Source organism: Melitaea cinxia, chromosome 1 (assembly GCF_905220565.1).
Source record: "Melitaea cinxia chromosome 1, ilMelCinx1.1, whole genome shotgun sequence".
Taxonomy (NCBI): domain Eukaryota; kingdom Metazoa; phylum Arthropoda; class Insecta; order Lepidoptera; family Nymphalidae; genus Melitaea; species Melitaea cinxia.
Window position 1 is genome coordinate 15,664,941 of NC_059394.1, and position 20,601 is coordinate 15,685,541.

The window sequence follows — 20,601 nt, forward strand, 5'->3', positions numbered from 1 at the left end:
TTATTTTCTAGTTCTTGATTTTTTTAATTTTGTTGATTGGTTTTTAATTAAGTACATAAAATTATTTAGGAAATTCAGTATTTTAGAAAATAACTAATACCGTAAAATAAAATAAATCAAACAAAATAATAAAAATAATTCAAACTATTAAGTAAAATAAAAAAAAAAATGTAGGTATCTTTATTTATTTTTGTCGACAGTATAAAATTACATAAATAATTTGAAAAAAAGTTTACTAGTAATATTTTAGTTTTACAAACGTCATATTATACAGTAGTGTGACTGATAGTACATCACTTCCGTTATATATTTATCTTAAAGTTTTAGTATCACATTTTTTTTCAGTTCTGTCGCCCAGCCAAATGTCAAGCCTGCCGTAAGGAACTTCGTTCCAATATATTAAACACAAAAATCAGGCCACTATTTTTTTTTCATATTAAAATTAATGTTTATGTACCTACAGTAAAGGTATATAGGCCTTAATATTTGTACGATAACAAGTTTTTATACTACGTATACCAGATTAGAAAAAGAATGTTAACACAGACGCAATATAATTCCTCTTTCATCATTTATCCTTTGTTCACTTTATAAATATTTCCTATGATAATATTTATATTTTGATATATATTTGATATTATGTAACAAAAATACTCATTGTTATATATAGATATTCAAAATAGTTGACAATAAATATATGTTATAACAGCAGCTAAATTCCTAACGAAAACGGAGTATTATGTAAAATAAAATAATAGTGTTTGTTACCTTTTACAGCTTATTGGTGATTTACTTTAAATTATTTAACAGAAAAGAACTTCTTTCAAACAATAACAAAACAGTTTTAAGTGGAATACTTGTTGCGAAAGCGGTATCAAAACTTCGTAAGATGGACTCGAATTCGACTAGCCCGTTGGCGCAATTTGTAGTGACCCTGCTTTCTGCTCCGGGGGTTATGGGTTTAATTCCCACACTGAGTTTGGGTTAATATAAATATTTATTTATATATCTATTATTTAAGTATGTTTATCTGAAAAAAAAATGTATGTAGCTATACCAGTCGGCTGTTACCTATAACACAAGCATTAAGTTGCTTATATTTTAGAAACAAATGAAAGAGTGTGTATATTGTAAATACTTATTTTTATTTATTTATTTAAACGATAATAAGAATAATAATACGATTTATTGTCCACCAAAAACAGAAATTTTTGATAAATAAATAAATAATAAATATACTTCTGATATATATTATAGACGTGCAAGGTTTTTTTTTATAATTGATGTTATACTGTTTCGTGGCCTATAACCAAAGTGAGAAGGTAAAGACTAACTTGTGACGTGGCTGCATACAAATATGACGTTGCTTTTAAAGGAATTTTGAGAAGATTACGAAGTTTAAATAACAAACAGCAATTATGTATAAAATTTTATATAAGGTTTAAAAAGATGGGGAAGGGTCCAAAGTACCTAACACAATATAAGCTATATTCATTCATTTAGAACAATAGCTTTCAATCGCCATTGTCAAGTAGAATTAAGAAGACACGAAGAAGATTAATTGGTACGGTCTAAATTACAAACACCGTGGAATTTTCGAGGTAAAAAAATATTTTCGTTTATAATATAAAAACTTATGAAAACACCACTAAATTTTCAAAGACTGTTATTTTTTTTTATTTATTTACGCGACATTATTTTATATTCTATAGTGTATATGAGTAGAAAACTGTCGATAGCAAAAAGTAGGTAACTATAATCTTTACTTTATTTTTTATCTGCTTAAAGGGTTTATATTTTTAATGAATTGCAACATACATTAATTTACAAACATTGTATGTGCAACAATGAAAGTAAACGGTCCATTTATATCTTTTAAAATTAGAACAATAAAATCCATCAGTTCTTAATGACGCGTCTCAAATGACTTGTGTCGATAAGTTGCAGGGTGGTAGTGGCTTAACTGACACCCGTTTGGTAGCAACCTACAATCCCTGTACCTAACACCTTCTATAGTCGCCTCTTTGACAACGTATTCGTCGGTCGATTAACTTATCTTTTAACCGGAATAGTACCTAACAAACATTCATAAATACACACAACATCAGAAATTTTCACAATTATAATATTTCACGTATGAACGGCCTACCCTCAAAATAAAAACCAGTGTAGCGGGTAACACAATATAGCCTGTGTGCTCTCAATGGACCCGAGAATCAGAGAGAATCAAACACACGACACGAGCGTAACAGCCAGTTAATATCATAACTTTGTCAGTACGGCGTTTCTAACCAAAAACATTTGTTTATGGCACCTGGCACTGGTTGTGACAGCTTCTAAAATTAATTTAATTAATTTTATATTAACAAATTTATTTCACGGCCGCTAAGATTTAATGAAAGAAAAATTGTGTTTTATGGAAGATTCATTTCATTACAATTAATATAAAATACAAATAACGCAGTGTCGTTTCAATAGTAAATAAAATACAACGTAACAAGTAATATTTTCAGTACTTATATTGGAAACCATTTGGAAACAAATCAGCTGTACTTATTTAACGTTCTTCATAAAAATATTAATATCACACACATAATTATCATAGGTTAGGATTTGTAGAAAATAAATATACGTTTTAGTCATTTCAAATTCCAACTGCAGTAAACTTTATATATTACTAGCGACTCTCCCCGGCTTCGCACGGTTGCAAAAACTATCACTGTTCCTCTACTATATTATGCATGTATTACACATATAAACCTTCCTCTAGAATCATTCTATTCACTAAAGAAAACCGCATCAAAATCCGTTGCGTAGTTGTAAAGATCTAAGCATACAGACAGCGGGAAGCGCCTTTGTTTTATACTATGTAACGATGAGTTTGTATTAGGGAAATAATAGGGTTTTTTTAATACTCCGACACGAGACTGGAGTTTACTCTTTGAGAACGTTTACCGTGATATTTAAAAATTAAAGTATTCTAATAATTAATTATTGTAATATTATTATTATGTGACTGGATGTCACTCCACCAGCTTAATATATAATAGATACATATATTATAATAAATACTTATATAAATAATATAGTAAATTTACTTATACTTACGTATATAAAAATAAGCGAGTAGAGGAATACGCCCCGGTAGGGAGATCAAACGGCCGGGGGTTAGAGCTGTAGGCTGAGAAACCGGCGGATAATCCTAGCCGAGTCAAGTAACACCGCCTTCGGCGTCCTGGCTGCGAGCGAACCGTCCCGGATCTCCAGTTGCCTCAGATAGTGAGCGAGGCTTAGCGGGATTAAACCGTTGACAGATATTACGATAGGAATGATTTCAGCGGACCCCACATCCCACATGTCGACAATCTCATGCGCCAGATCCAGATATTTACGTTTTATCTCAGTTTCGGCTTTCACGAGGTTCTCGTCATGCGGAATGGTGATGTCCATTAAAAACACCTTCGACCATGCGTTATTATAATTATTATCATTAAAAAAATGCAATAAAAATAATAAAACTGTAAAATTAAAACATAAATTGACGCTTGCCTTTGGTTACAGTAAATGCTAGTATATCTAAATAAATATGTCTAAAAGCTACAGCTAATAGAGACGTCACTCAGCGTCACTGCCGCTTTGTTGTGTATAACGAATTTACTCCTCATATATATTTTTTATACCACCCCCCTTATATCGATTCTTAAGGAGTAAGTAAGATCCAAAAAATTATTATATAACGTTCGATAAGTACCGAAAACCTTTATTCAACTACATAGTTGAGGGTTTTCTGCACCTACCTTCTTGATATACACTCGTATTAAGAGGGTAGGTGCAGAAAATCGTCATTGTTATAATGACCTTGTGTATATTTGTGTAATATACCATTAATTCGCAATAATATTTTCGAGGTTCATTACTTTTATACTACGTACTAGCTGCTGCCCGCGACGTCGTCTGCGTGAACGCTATACAGCACCAAAAATACCTACGATTATACCTTTTAAAATAACATTCATTTACCCGTATCTTCTTTACATTTCATATCTACATAAAAATCTCATAGATTAGATATATAGGCGCTGCTTTAAAATTGTCTTGTCTACTTATATTCATTTAATTATGTTTATCGGCTTAGTTACCTACTTATATTGCGTGATTTTTATAGTCTGAAGCTAGCTTATATAGCATGGTTATTAACATAATAACAACAACATTCAAATATGCGTCGTTAGATTACACGTTGTTTGTAATCTAACTTGTCAAAAGGTTCACTGCTCGTTCCCGGTAGGTGATAGCATGATAATATGTAGCCTATATGTTGACCCGACTTCTTAATAATATTCGTGCCAAATTTGAAGTAAATCCATGCGGTACTTTTTGAGTTTATCCTGGACATACATACAGACAAACAGACAAAAATTCTAAAAACTATATTTTTGGCTTCGGTATCGATTGTAGATCACACCCCAAGTATTCTTTTAAAAAAATATTCAATGTACAATTTTGACTTTCCTACCATTTTATTATATGTATAGATTATACTATCGGGCTGGATATCTGTCGTACTCATAGTTGGCGATAATTGTAGCAGAAACTTTAAAAAAATTGCAATAATACCCTCATCAAATCTATATACTTGTATGATATACGTAGGTAGGTATATACAATGAAACCCATACTTAATTGATTAACATATCAGCGCAAGTTAAAACCAGAACAGTTAAGTATGTCAAGTTTGGATGTCACGATGGCCGAGGTGTGCCCGGGATGGGCGGTGCTGCGTTGCGAATTGACGACAGTCTTCGGAAGGGATTTGTCACTCACTCGGCGACGACGAGTCCTGGAACGATATGGTCTCCTTCTGCGAGACAGTAATGTCCAAGAAGGAGAATGACGAGCGGGTGAGAGGGGAGGCCACCGACGAGGCCCCCCTCAGGCCCAGGCGACGAACGGGGGTGCGTAGGAGACGCTACTTAATGCACGGCTAGTTTTTAGATTAAGACCCGTAATTTTGACGTTAGATAGGTTAGGGTTATTTATTTTTTTGTAACCAAACTATGCCGATAAATGGTCAAATTTTGAGCTTGATAATTTGACGGATCATAATCTAAAAACTTACCTACCTAATGCTCCTCCAGTAACGCCCTTGTGCCCGTGTCGGGCCGGGATGGGAAACCGATCCTGCTAGACACGGCATCGTCGGAACTGTTCAGAGGTAAGCCGGACAGTCCAAGTTCTGAGGCCGACATACGGCCTAGGACTGCCTACCTGGGCGTCCTGGATATAAACCATAAATGGGTTCTCCTGCGATGCGAAAAAAAGGTATGCCAAGTTTTACAGTGATTTTTCGATGTGACCACGCACTGTGTAAGTGTAACAGAAAAATACCGTAAGCGTCGGACCGTGTCCTAGCTTTACTATGCAATCACAGGACTGTCTACATGTAGAGTTATAAGTAATAAATCGCCTGTAGGATAATATAATTATAATGTATGATTAGTTCGACACAATTCCCAAATGTCTCATAATTTTAAGGGTAGTAAGTCGCTACTATCAACATAGGATTATTCACCTGTGTTGTTAGATATTAAAAATGCAATTAAAATATTGAAACGAGATTGAAAACCTGCCAGTATTGTAATGGATAAGAACAATATTATATTTATCATTTAATATTTATAAACTAACTTTAATAATGCTTAGCTTTTATCCGAGTTTACTTCGTCTTATAAAGATAATATATTGTTCTCTAAGCCTCGCAGGATTATTGAGGGTATAAAAATATCACAATAGCATTTCCATTTTTACTTATAATGATAGGCAAGCTTGTAACAATATAGTCTTTAAAAATATAGTGAGTCATTATATTTTCGAAATTTTCGTCGATCTTTTAATAAACTTATGTTATTTTTAATGATAATAAAAAAATATCGAAAATTGAAAGATCGACAAACATTTTCTTTAAAAAAAAGTAATTATTTAATAATTTTTATTATTAAAACAAAGAACTCGGCTCCCTCGTACCTCGTGTTATTTGCACTGCAATAGCAAACCATGTGTTAAATTTTGTCAAACTGTGGAACGTGAAACCATAAAACCACAACACCGAACACTACGCGAACAGTCAATAAGTCATCCTTGAGTCAATCAAGATTACATATGCATAAATATAAAAGAATTTAGCCCGAACATTTTAATTGTTATACAAAAACGAGTGTGTTATAAAATTTACCTGAATCTGGTAGCAGCTTCCCTTTCAGCTCCACGTCGCTCTCAGCGGAAGTGGCGCCATAATTCTTAAACGCCTTGCCCGAAGGCTCTTCGAATTTCGTCACCTTGAAACGCTCAGACATTTTCACTTTCTTTTAACACTTCACTTATCCTTTACAATTACACTTAAATAGACACACTTGTTTATAACTATAGTTGTATGAAAAACACCGATATGATTTTATTGTGTGATATGTCTAAATTTATTGTTAGATATGTCTTTGATATGATAATTTTATTTATATTGTCTTTTTCACATTTTGTAACTTCTTGATTTAATGCTGAAATGAAAATATTAAACGTTGAAATTCCGTTTTCATTACGAGTAATCTTTGATAAGGTCACATTCATTATTATTTTTGAAGAGACAATTGTTTAAAAGCGTACGAGTCGTTGTACTTTTTTCTGTACATGAATTTTTAAAATACCCTCAAATAATAATATAAATAGAATGTAAAACGGCAATTGCTTAATAGGTTTGCATTATTATGAGTTCATAATCGATTAAATATCCGTAATACATTATATACTTGCAAATCTGTAGTTTTGCTTTCATTTGCAATTTTGAAAATATTAAAATACAAAAATATCATGACTAGGCAAAAATAAAAATACAACATTTCTTATGAAATGATTTTACGCCTTAAATACCGACCACGTAAAATGATTTAAGACAAAGGTTTTAAAGATATTGCAATCTTGTTTAATATTTAAAACTATTAAAATTGTTTAGTTGGTTTAAATTGAAGGTTGGCAGACTTGGCTCTCCTATAACTTTGAATGCTTATTTTATAAAAACTTACTAAACTCGCTTCAGAGAAGCAATATCTAATCTATTATATAGGGTGAAACTCTTCCTACATAAAAATAGTCTCTCCCGAAGAGCTTATCTGTTTACGGTATAGAAAAATCTTCTAAAAACGTTTTACTTCAATCTAGAAACAAAAAGTCTTTGAACACGTTAACTGACATTGAAATTAATTTCAACAACTTGCTTAAAAATAAACATAGAATTTTATCGTGTCATAAAAACAAATACAACATCGTATTCGTGACACATTTGTTTAATATATTAAATTTATTTTAGGCGATAACTAACATTCTCACATACAATAAAAATTTAATATTATATAATATTATTGTCTATATTGTTCTTTTTTTATTTTTTGTGAGTAAAGGAAACTTATTAGCGTAATAGGTACCGGATGGTGATCTACGCTTGTACCTCTTTCCTTCGACATTGACGAGGGTGAAGTTATATAAAAAGTCAATGTACTTATTGTAGCTAAAATTGAGACCACGTCTAAAATTTTGGTGAAGTTTACTCAATACCCTAATACATCGTTTTGAACTAAATATAGAAGCAATATCTACGAAGATAATCATACTCGTAGGTACAGCATTCTATATAATTACAGTGTGTATACTTACTGCAGTTTTGTCTATACCTTCTCATCTCATTTCATAGATGCCAGAATCTCTCAAAAATTTTACAGATTTCCCGTACTAATACAACATATTTGCACTAATTTTGTAAATCATGTCCTTTTTTTTCTTCGTAAACCTTTTTTTGTACTTCATACGTTTGTTATTAATATTATTATATAATACTAATACTAAAAATATTTGAATAAATACGTAATTATAGAACTTATTTTATAAAATTTAAAATATATAGATATCGGTGAGGATGAGATGGTAAAACACTTAAATTCTGTAATATTTATTCAAATAAATGTTATGTTTTCGCATTTAGAAAGTAAAAAGAAATCTGATATGTACATATGTAGGTTTATTACGTCATGCTTCTGAGAAGCTGAGATGATTTTATTGTATATATTTATAATCACGAACAATATATTATCGTATAAAATAAATCTACAATTATAAAGACGTTAATGGAATAATAATTTCATTTATTATATTAATATAATACAATTATATTAATATAATATAATTGTATTACTATATTAATATAATTTTATATAATAATTTAACATTTATTTTGTGAATGCTAAATAATCCATAATAATAATGTATACTTTTTATCAAAGTTACCCAAATTCCTTTGTAACACACAAGCACATATAAAAGAGTCCATAAATGCGATGTCTTTATAAAAATCAAATAGCGTTGCGTTCTGTCCATAAAATAATAGAGAACTGTTATACAAAAATTGTCATTGTGTTTGTGTTCAAGCACTTAATTGAAATCAACATTGAACTCATAAATAATTCTATAAATATCGAGTGACAATTGGTATACACTGTACCGATCCAGTACGGACGGACAAAATAATGATCGACAATTAATATGTATTGAAAATCATGGACGATAATTTAAGAGAGGTTTGAAAACTGAGCGTTCGATTACGAAACTTTTATAGCAATATCTCTCTTTCTCTCTAACTCTTTTATTATTTTATCTGAATGCATACGGTAAATGATGCAACTAATGCAACTATAATTTTTTGTTATATTTTGTATTGGTGTGCAAAAATAGTAAATAAATAAATATAGTTGTCATCGTCAAAGATCGATGTCCACTTCAAGTAACAATTGGTCTTCTGTGGATTTTCATAGACCGCAACTCCGCTCAAATATATTCCATAGTAATTGTACCAATGTTTCTCTTATAACATCATTTGCCTAGTTTACTTTTATCTTGTTTAAAATGTAAGTTTGTTACATTTGTACTTCATGTGTTAGTAGATTATCATAATACATACGCTACCGTATGTATTATTATTATGCATATCTATACAAATATTTCTTGACATTCGTTGAGAAAAGTCCTTTGACATTCAGTAGGTACCTATATATAATAAGTCATGAGCAAAGCTAAAAAATTGATCGTTGCAAAAAATTGCAAGGTCATATCGTCAACAGTTACGTTATCAATTGAAATTTGTTCTAACATAATAAAGCTACATAGTTTGTCTAAAAAAACCAAATTTTAGAATTCATTTGTTAAAAATGGATTTTGTTTTTGCTCTGGAAAGGCTTTTTATTTTCAAAAGTTTAGTAGTTAGGAATATTAAATGTAGCACATTTATGTGCCCTATCGATAACGACATAATTATGATATAGGTATATGATAGTTAGTCAGTTTAGAGTGTTTTTGCGGGGGACCTCGATGCATGTAAATGTAATATTTATAAATATTGTCTTTGTAACCAATAAAAATATTATCAATCATTGTTACATTTATATTACAAATTTTAATTTTTATAAATGACATTCTTATCTTAATAGCGGAGGAACACGTTTTTCGAAAAACAAGAACTAATTCCTCAAAAAAAAAAAAAAATCCTCAACACCAAAACGAGTTTTGATATATTTCAACGTTTTCGTTAATTTAATTTCGTGTGTTCTAAAACAAAATTTTAAATTGCTTGTAACAAGTGGGTATGCGGCAAAATAATTTATTACTTTTTTGTTACAACTTTCGGCACATATTTAATAAAAATCAATACTAGTATATGAATTATTAAAATTTCTTAGTGTATTGTCAATACCTGTAAACTAAAACAATTTTCTTTTTCTACTTATTGTTAGTGTCTATGTTTGATGTATATTCGCATTTTACACGTAAAAACTTATTAATAAATTTCATATGGTTTTTAATTATTTAACTAGAAAAGAACCCGAATTATAATTTAAGAAGCAATTTTAATATATTTCTCTCAAAGTCACGTTCAGATACTGATGAAAAAAGTACAACGAGAAGTAAACAATATCTTTGTGAGGCTTTACTCATAAGTCCTATTATATTTTTGTAATGAGGTTTCTTCGCAATTATAATGATGTCTTTAACGTTCAGAAACGTTTTTTTTTTTTATGTCAAGTGAGCTCAATGTGTACTAAAATAAGAATAGAAAGTTTAGAAATTTGAATGGGCATGAAATTCATATGTTTATGTTGTTCCGATAGTACTAATAAGCGCGGTATGAAATGTCCATTTAAAAATAATTCGTAGGTCCGAAGCGATTCTAACTGAAATGGTAGTAAAGTTGAAATTTCCCATATAATTGACTATTGTTATAATCGGACTTATGTTTCTAAGAAATCTCTGCTATGCTTAGTTGGAATAACTTTTTGAAACACGAACTAATACAATTAACAATAGGCATATATAATAAAAGATAAGAAAAATATTATTAATTAAATACACAACTCTAAATAAAAACAAAACGATACTACGTATTTTAAGAAATAAATTACCTATTATACGTATGTTGTGCAACTGTGTAATGAATGTGTTTGTTTTATTTATAAGTAACATTCATTTGTCAATACATAATAATAAAACGTATTATTTATTAGTGTATACTTTTTATCCTTATATAATCATAATGAGTATCATTTAGAAAAGAAATTAATGTTGTATTAGGTTTAAACTAAAATATAAATAATATTCAATTTAATTTCAAGTCAAATCAACCATGCAGATAATAAAATAACATACTTTTTTGAACAGGAAAAAATATATTTATGGTAAATACCTATTTAATACACAATTAAAATTTATTATTACGCTGTGCGAGCGCCACAATACTTTACGATAGCAAATTATGCAAAGAAAAAAAAAATAAACCAATTCAAAGACAATAACAAACCTAAAATAATATATATGTTGTAATTTTTGTCATAAAATGCAAAACTACAGGTTAAAGTCCTGACCTACGCCAACACACGCATAATTTTTATTTGCTCTAATAAGTCCTTCCGCTAATGCGATAAATTATAGGACATGATATCATCTAAACTCATTAAGTATTTTAAATGATATGTCGATCCCCTTTTTTTACTTCTAAACTGTTCTACTGTTTAATTCTATTTCGTGGTAGTATATCGACAAAAAGCGTCAGGCTTATCGAAATATAATACCAGTGTTGATTCAAAGTTCGTTATCATACACTAAGCAGCTGGTCTGTATCAGTAAAGCATAACAATTCATTTCATTGTTATTTATGTTTTCACCTTGAACAACCGCTAATGTTTTAACTAGGCAATTTAACAGTTTAATGTTTTAAAAGAAATATGATATATGTCGTCGATTACAATAAACCTTTAATATTTTTTTCTATGCGCCTATTTTAAAAATTGTGAATGAATGTAACCGATTCTTTATTTACGTTTTGCGTCCTTTACCTCGTCTATATTATTACAGCAGGCTTACAGTATCTAATCTGGTTAGTTGCACTTCTTACGTCACTGCGAAGCCGCGCGTGCCGCGAAAAAAGTTCAACAAACTTAACCTTAAAAAAACTATTTTATCAATCGATTATAGATCGAACGCATCGTTTGTTTACACGAATGCACTACGCTTAACGCAGTGAGTACGATTTATTTCACTAAAATTTCAACTGGCGTTATGAGATAGAACAGAACATACACAAGAGTGTTGATAAGTTGTTATTTTTCAGCGTTTGCGCGAGTTTCGGTCGGCGAATAACACGAGCGAGTGTGGAGACGCGAGCGACGCGCGACGGCTCGAACTCGTCTGATGGACGCGCCGGCTCTGTGCGGCCTGCGCACGCTGCTTGTGCGAGTGTACGCTACCATGTTGCTGATACAGTTCGCATTTGAAGGAGCAATTTTGCATCTGACCGTCTGAAATCGTTGCGTTCAATCAACTAAACACTTGTAGTTTACTCGACAAACAAATTTTATTACTAACTAGCTGTACCCGCGACTTCGTTCGCGTGGGATATTGTTACAGGAGTTTGGATACTCATTGATCCCGTGGAAATTATTGGATAAAGCACATTAATATGTGATGTATGTATGTAATAAACCTCGATAAAATCCGAAAAAGTTTTTTCATTCACGAAATTTAGAAAACATTAGAAAACAATATATGTATTATGTAAGGCAAAGAGTTAAAAAGTAAGTTAACTTTGTTTTTTAAAACTTTTTATGTTCATAAGGTAGGTAGTCGTAGTTTACTAAAATCCAGTGGTTTGAGAAAATGTTTACATATATTTTATTTAAAGCTGTTTACAGATTGCGCGTTCTTGTTCATAAGCCGTCTAGCTACGTTGAACAAACGCTCCTACTTGCTTTAGAATAACTAACATTGTGCAAAAATTTCAGATTGATGCAGCATCTATAGTTTTTTTTGTCTTCTTTAATTAAGGAGTTTTAGTCCATAGAGTATAGGCCCATTGATTTACAAATATTTTATGTGGTAACATTAAATAACAGTGTTGATAATGGATCTCCTTGAGCTAAGTTCTATCCTGTGCGTCAACTTCAAAATAATTCTACGTGTCAAATTTTTAAGAGTCTAAAAGTAGGAAAGTTCCAAAGATAACTGCTTAGTTTTGAACCACCGCCAATTATATCGAACTAGGTATTCCAAGTAGTAAGTTAATATTTACGTTAATGTACGCGTTATCGATATCCACAAAGCAAGCCAGAGTTGATAAGCCCTTTGTGAGACCAGATTAAACTCTCGTAACTAAACAAGTTAAACTATCTACACTTGATTTAGGTTTTCTGAAACATACATTATCTACTGAAAAGTTACAGATACAAGAAATTAAGCTGGTGGGGTGTAAAGATGAAGTGAGCGTTAAATCTCGACCAGCTTTGGGAATCGGTACAACACATATATCTTACCACTGAGAAGGGGTGAACCTGTCGATAAACAATTGTTGCATAAAGAAATTAAGATATTTTTTCCATTGGCAAAATTTTTTTAATCATTGAAAATGATATCTTATCACATCCTGGTGCCGAATCTCGAGATTTAATGCAAGGTTACAATTCGTGAAGTACAATGGAAGATTCTTATTGAAAATTAGAAGAAGTAGAACTAAGTTTAGGTGGATCTACAAATGCGGGGTATAAATTTGCTAAAAAAAATATTCGCTTTTAGCTAATAGTCTTTATCTATATAAGAAATTTGCACTCTGTTTCCTTTCATCCATTTCATCTTCTTTCATATTTTACTAGCGTCTGAAGCGTGATCCAAAGAATCGCAGAAACTGCCAACTGTCTCTTGATACTTTCTTAATCAGTTTCCGAGTATTTTGGATGCAATGCGTCAATAGTTTAGAACGGTTTTTACTCTATAAACAGCTGCGTGAAATCGTAATGTACATATGTACGTATAATAAGCATATCGGACAAAGTAGGTATCGGATCTCAAATGTTTACTTTAATGTATTATTTCTAAATCAATAATACTTTTTTAGGTCGATTGTATAGATCCTAAGAACAATAAGATGAATAGCTTAAACACTTACTTATACTTTACTATATTAATACTCAACATACGAGGCTAAAAAAATTGAACGCCCGTCTGTATGTAGAATGTAGGTCGCGTGGATGTTTTTAATACAGAGAATGATTTTGTATATCTTGCGTTAGCGAAATGTATACAAAATAAATTTCAGAAGTGTATTTATTCCTATAGCTTCATATTTCAAGCTTTGATTGTTAATATATAAAAATAATAAAAAAATTAATAACACTTGCTATACCCGCGACTTCGACGCAAGGGAGATTATATCTCACACTCATTATTATTTTTTTAACAGCGTAATCCTGATTATCTAGGAATTATGGGATAAAAAGTATATGACCATGTGACCTTTATCATATTATGGGATTTTAGTTATACTCGCAAAAATTGTTGTATTTGATTTAAGAAAAAATGTTATTTCATATTTATCCAGGCGATGGGTCGGCGGCCTACATGTTGCCCCATAACCCCCTCTATACTTCAGTGAAAGTCCCATAAAAATTGCTTTAGCCTTTCCGAAGAAATAGCCCGGACAAACCAAAAGACAGACATGCAGGCAGACAAAAATTTTAAATCAATAAAAATAGAGCTATTTTCAAATAACAGGAATGCAAGAATAAATTCAATTTTATATAGGTACATATGCCAAAATTCCGTTAACGCCAACTAATGTTCGTCGATCGTTTCCTCGACAAGATTTCGTCGCGATCTTTACGGCTGTAAACATTATTTTGTATTTGTCTAAATATTTGACTCTAGTCTGAATGTTTATTCTTGCATTCCTACGTGCCTCAGATAGTATGTTTATGAGACCATCTGTCCCAGTTGGTATTATAAACAAATGATAACGACGTATATTATAGTCATAGGCACGGTTATTGAGCGTTGAGACTTGTAACGTCAAGTAATACAAAAACTATGAGAAATATTGCAACGAGTAACACTTAATTATTACAGTAGACATAACAAATAGCTATTGCTTTCATGACCGCAGATTTGGTCCCCACTTGTGGCAAATGTTTATTTAAACCATACATATGTTTTGTCGTAGTCTGGGCGTTTATAGTTGTATTGTATGTATTTATAGGCACCCGACATAAGCTTACATCCTGGGAGCTACTAAGTGTAAGTTATTTCATTATTTATTTTTAAAATATTACTACAAATAATTCATCGTAGCATCCACATTAAAATTATTTTACATTTAAAGTGTTATGCTTTCAATATTAAAAACAGCTAATAAAAAATTATTTAATTATTTTATGTTTACGAAAATAAACATATTTAAATTATAATGATTTTACTCTAAAACATTAAACCATCATGCGAGCTACCGTTTATTTTAATTTTCTTAAGTTATCAAAACATTAACTAAAACACAGTTACAGTTTGGATATACCCACATAATCACACGCTAGCGGCCTTCTTTGTGTGGTGTGCCTTAACACTTTATTTTGATGATTTAAAAAAGTTGTTATTCTAGTTTAGAAGCGAACCCTCTTGATTTATCCCTATTCATGGCTACTGCTCTCATAACACTTGGCATCATAATTTATATCCTATAAGTTTCTTTACTAACGCAGAAAAGACTTAATAAAACAGACCTGTATATCTTAAACATAAAGAACATTGTAATTTTTTTCTCATTTAGTAAATTATGATGAAAATATTTTAAAATAATTCTAAGTATTCGAACCCCTCGCTTAGTCGGGGATTCAGGTAAGTCGGAGTAGCGTACGGTCACCGTTACACAAAACTATTTTAATAAAAACCCGTGAACACGTTCACAAAAAGTTTGTATGTTTATCCTTACTTATCTGTGGGTAGTGAGTTATAAAACACCAAAAAGTAAATATTTATATACAGTATCCCATTTTAAGTTGTAACAAAATTTCTTTTTATTGTTGTTATTCTCAACGATTACCTATAGGTAGTACCTACTTATTTTATGGAAATTCGAAATATTTATTACTGTCCCTAAGACAGAACCTTGTTAGCGATAGACAGCAAACTACAAAACAAATAACTTTGTTATCTTTGTTTTGATATATTTATCTGTTCTCGAAATTTAAAATCTTAGTTATGGATTTACTAGATGTGCCACACGGTTTCACCCACGTTATCTTAAGAAAAAGAGGTTAATAATATATTATATAGCCTATAGCCTTCCACGATAAATGGGCTATTTACCACTGAAAGAATTTTTCAAATCGGACCAGTAGTTCTTGAGATTAGCGCGTTCAAGTAAACAAACTTACAAACTAACAAACTCTTCATTAGACATTAGGTCTATTTTATAAAATTATTCGATATACACACGTAGAGTGCTAACGTGAATACAGGTGTATTGTCTAGTTTAATAATAATATGCAAATATTCATATTTGCGTGTTCAATTAACACTTAAGTTATCGAATAAATATACGCTTAAATTATTCTTATTTGATAGTATCATAAAAGTCACCACGCTGTTGCTATGTTATTTCAAGGATCATATCACGGGGTGGTACCTAGGGTGGCTTGATATAAAAACATTAAACGATCTATAGTTTTATTGAGGTTTTCGTTGCTAACGTTTGTAAGTTTTGCCAACCTTGAATTTTTCGGAGGTTACTAACCTCAGCATAAAATAATAATTATATTGTGACTTTCAACTGACTTAAATTGTATCGATTGTTTTAACTCATTGGGCGAAGAGAACAGTGTTGGTATTATTTAAAAATAATTGTTGTATTTTTCGTAGTTTGTATAATTATATATTTATTTTATTTATTTACTCTTTATTATACACATACAATAATTAACATGGCGATGAAATAATAGATAACAGGTGTCATGTACCAAGATAATTAAGTATGTACATAACGCGTTACGTCAAAGTCTCTGTCGTCTCGTCTGTTATGTCAACTCTAAAAAATTGTTTCGTATTATCCTCAAAAATTCCTCGAAACATGCAGGAATCCTCAAAATGATTTCACATTCACCGCCGACTATACTAGTCAGGCATAATATACAGTTTTTTTTTTTTTAAATATTATATGAAAACCTAAAGTGTACAAATATTTGGATTAGAATTTCTTCATTCTATCGGGTTATTCACATTTATTTAATTACTAGCTGACCCCGCCAACGTTGTTTTTAACCGACTTCCAAAAAAGGAGGAGGATCTCAATTCGACTGTATTTTTTTTTATCGAAAGGTGGTGTGTGCCAATTGGTCCCATTTAAATTTATTTGTGATCTAACAACTACTTTTCGAGTTATATCTAATAATGCGTTTTTACTTGACGCTTTTTTCGTCGACCTACGTTGTATTATACCGCATAACTTTCTACTGGATGTACCGATTTTGATAATTCTTTTTTGTTGGAAAGGAGATATCCCAAGTTTAGTACGATGATAAGGAAACCAGGATCAGATGGTGGGATACCAGAGAAATCGAGGGAATTTCTTGAAAATCCGCAATAATTTTTTACTGGGTGTACCGATTTTAATAATTTTTAATTTAATCGAAAACTGATGTTTGTCATGTGGTCACATAAATTTTATTGAGATCTGATAACTATTTTTTGAGTAATCTTTGATAACGCGTAGTAACTTGACTATTTTTTCGTCGATCTACGTTGTGCCATATATGTTACTAGTCTGTTGTGCACGCAACTTCGTCCGCGTGGGACATAACAAAAAAGTTACTGTTCAGTTCACAGAGTTATAAAATAAATAAGTTTGTAAAATAATAGTGGCCTATGTTACTCCTTACAACATCAGCTATCTACCAGTGAATCTCCCCTCCCCCCGCCTATAACTTAAGGGTGTGAAAAAAAGTTGTTGGCCGATTCTCAGACCTGTGACAGAAATTTTGTGTACATATCGGGCATATACATAAAATTTTCGATTTTTAAATCGGTCCAGCCGTTTCGAAGGAGTATTGTAACTAACATTGTGACACGAGAATTTTATATGCTTGGTTTACTTGATTCAATCCCGTAGGCCTTGGAGAGCAATATTCGTTACAATAGGAGATTATAATTGTTATACCTACGTATAGAGAATACAATTGTATATAACGAGCAAAGCCGCAACTTTGAAATAATATTCCTTCAATGTCATGGTTTTAAATATTTATGTTGCGGTTCATCATTATAACTTATCAAATACATGCTTATATAAATATTAACATAGTTTATCATAATCCGACAATCATAATATAAGAAACTTAATTAAAATCTTGTGACTATATTTGTACAAGTAAAAACTTTGTATATAATATTAAAAATGATTGATAAATTGCGTAAGCACAAAACTCGAGAACTGGATCAATTCGGCTACGTTTTTTTTTTACAATATTTTGTATTTGTAGTTTCTTACTGCGTGAAAAGTTAAGAAAAAATATTGCGCAGAAAACTGAAGACCTAAGAATGATTATTTTTACTACTACGAGTATATATGCGTTTGACATTTAGTAAGCAAAATAATTTTGATGGCTACTTAATGTATATTTAACACACTTCTATTGAGGTAAAGAGAAAGGTTTATTTGCTTAAGGCTTAATATTTTTTTCAAGAATTTCTCTTAACTTTGTTTTTGACTTTTTCGTGTAAAAAAAAACTTTTAGTTTTATTTCATTATACAAGTTCTAAAGTTAAATATTATTCTATAAAACGAAGTAGATACGAGTACTTTTAAAGAAAAAGCAAAGAAAGAAAAATTCGAATGTTCATTATTTACGACACTATATCTACATTAATCATAAATTACAATAATATTTTGAGATACAATTTGCGGTTCAAGAGTTAATATAATAAGAGAATAATTGTGTTTGCTCACAAACGAAAAAAAAAAACCGATTTCAATTACATCGACGAGCAATACAACGTAGATCGACGAAAAAATAGTCAAGTAACTACGCGTTATCAAAGATTACTCAAAAAGTAGTTATCAGATCTCGATAAAATTAGTATGTAACCACATGATAAACACCAGCTTTTGATCAAATTAAAAATGATCGAAATCGAAACACCCAGTAAAAAGTTATTGCGGATTTTCGAGAGTTTCCCTCGATTTATCTGGGATCCCATCATCAGATCCTGGTTTCCTTATCATGGTACTAAACGAGGAATATCTCCTTTCCAACAAAAAATAATTATCAAAATCGGTACATCCAGTAGAAAGTTATGAGGTATAATACAACGTAGATCGACGAAAAAAGCGTTCAAGTAAAAACGCATTATTAGATATAACTCGAAAAGTTATTGTAAATCTCAAATAAATTTTAATGGGACCAAATGACACACACCACCTTTCAATTAAAAGAAAATTTGTCGAAATCGCTCCACCCAGTCAAAAGCTCTGAAGTAACATACATTAAAAAAAAAATACAGTCGAATTGAGAACCCCCTCCTTTTTGGAAGTCGGTTAAAAAAGTGTGTGTTGTGTGCAATTCACACACGGTAGAATTGAAACTTCTGAAGAGATTTTTTTTTATCAAGAATATAAAATACAGTGTAACATGAAGCGAAACAAGAAATAAATCTCATAGGCACTATGATAACTTTTTTTTTTGTTATTTGACTTGACGCTGTTTAATAATCAATTCTAGATTTAAAAAAATCCAAACGTCATAATCACATCTTATATAATTCACATCTTATACATATTATAATATATTATTTTTTATTTAACATTACACGATCTACAAAAAATGGAACTCAAATTTAGTTTTAAAAATTAGTTTTTTATGGCTGATTGTTGTTCTTTGCATACATTTTAAATGGTATTGTGTTTTGAAAATTGAATCTTATCTTCTATACAAAATTCTCAAAATGCTACCAGCATTCTTGGTACAATTCCACACGGACATGATTTGTACCAAAACTATCTGTAAATATTTAGTTCTTAAATTGTGAATTGTAAATATGTATAATATTTACTTAATAAAAATAAAATAAAAAATCTCGTGTCACAATCTCAGTTAAAATACTCCTCCGAAACGGCTGGACCGATTTTTGTGAAATTTTGTGTGCATATCGGGTAGATCTGTGAATCGGCCAATATTTATTTTTTTTACGCCTAAGTGATAAGGGTGACCTCCACATCTAAATTTATTATTATTATTTTATAAATAATTTTATATTTTTATTTTATTATGATTTGGCATTGAAAAATACATACAACCCTAAATTTTAACCCTTTTACCACCAACCCCTATTTTTTAAAAGCGTTTAGCGGCATGACCACACTTGCCGGGCCAGCTAGTCCTATTATAACAACAAAACTGTGACACTATGCATTTAAAATAAAAAGTGCTCTAGACTAAATTGAATTACAAATATCCCACAGGAGAATAAATCCATTTGGAACAAATACATCTTTTGTAACATATTACCTATTTATCATTTTAACTATTTGTAAATATTTAATTCTCAATTTGTTAATTATAAATGTGTATCTTTTAATTAGAATTTGTTTTACAATTATTATAATTAAATGGGTAAGAATAATATCAAACTCAAAATTTATTATGTCTTAATTATTTCATCCATATAATAAAATATTAATTATATAATAAAATGTAAAATTCATATAATAATATCTCCATTACTGCTTAACTTGCATTTAATAACTTGGCAAGCCCTCGAGCCAGCGTGAGATCAAACGAATGATCCCATACAGTGTAGTCTTCTCTTCGTCGTGCACAGATACCGTCATCGATCATAATACAGAGTACCCGACCATTCCTTGAAATGTTGACGTTTCATGTAATATTATACCGTCTACCATATTATTAATGAAGTATAAACGTTTTATGTAGAAATCTCACAAGATGTTAAAAAATAAAGGCAACTATTTAATTATATGGATACACCCGCCGTATTGTATATTGCACACTCGTAAAATATATAAAATCATTAGTTACTGAATACCCTTAGAGTGATTTCTTATTAATTTATATTCCATGTAATACGTGCTCTATTTGTTATGATAATCAATAAATAACTGAGTTTGCGTCTTTTACTTATTCTATGTATCTTATTTTATGTATCTTATTCTATGAATCTTAATCTAGGGCGGATGGACGA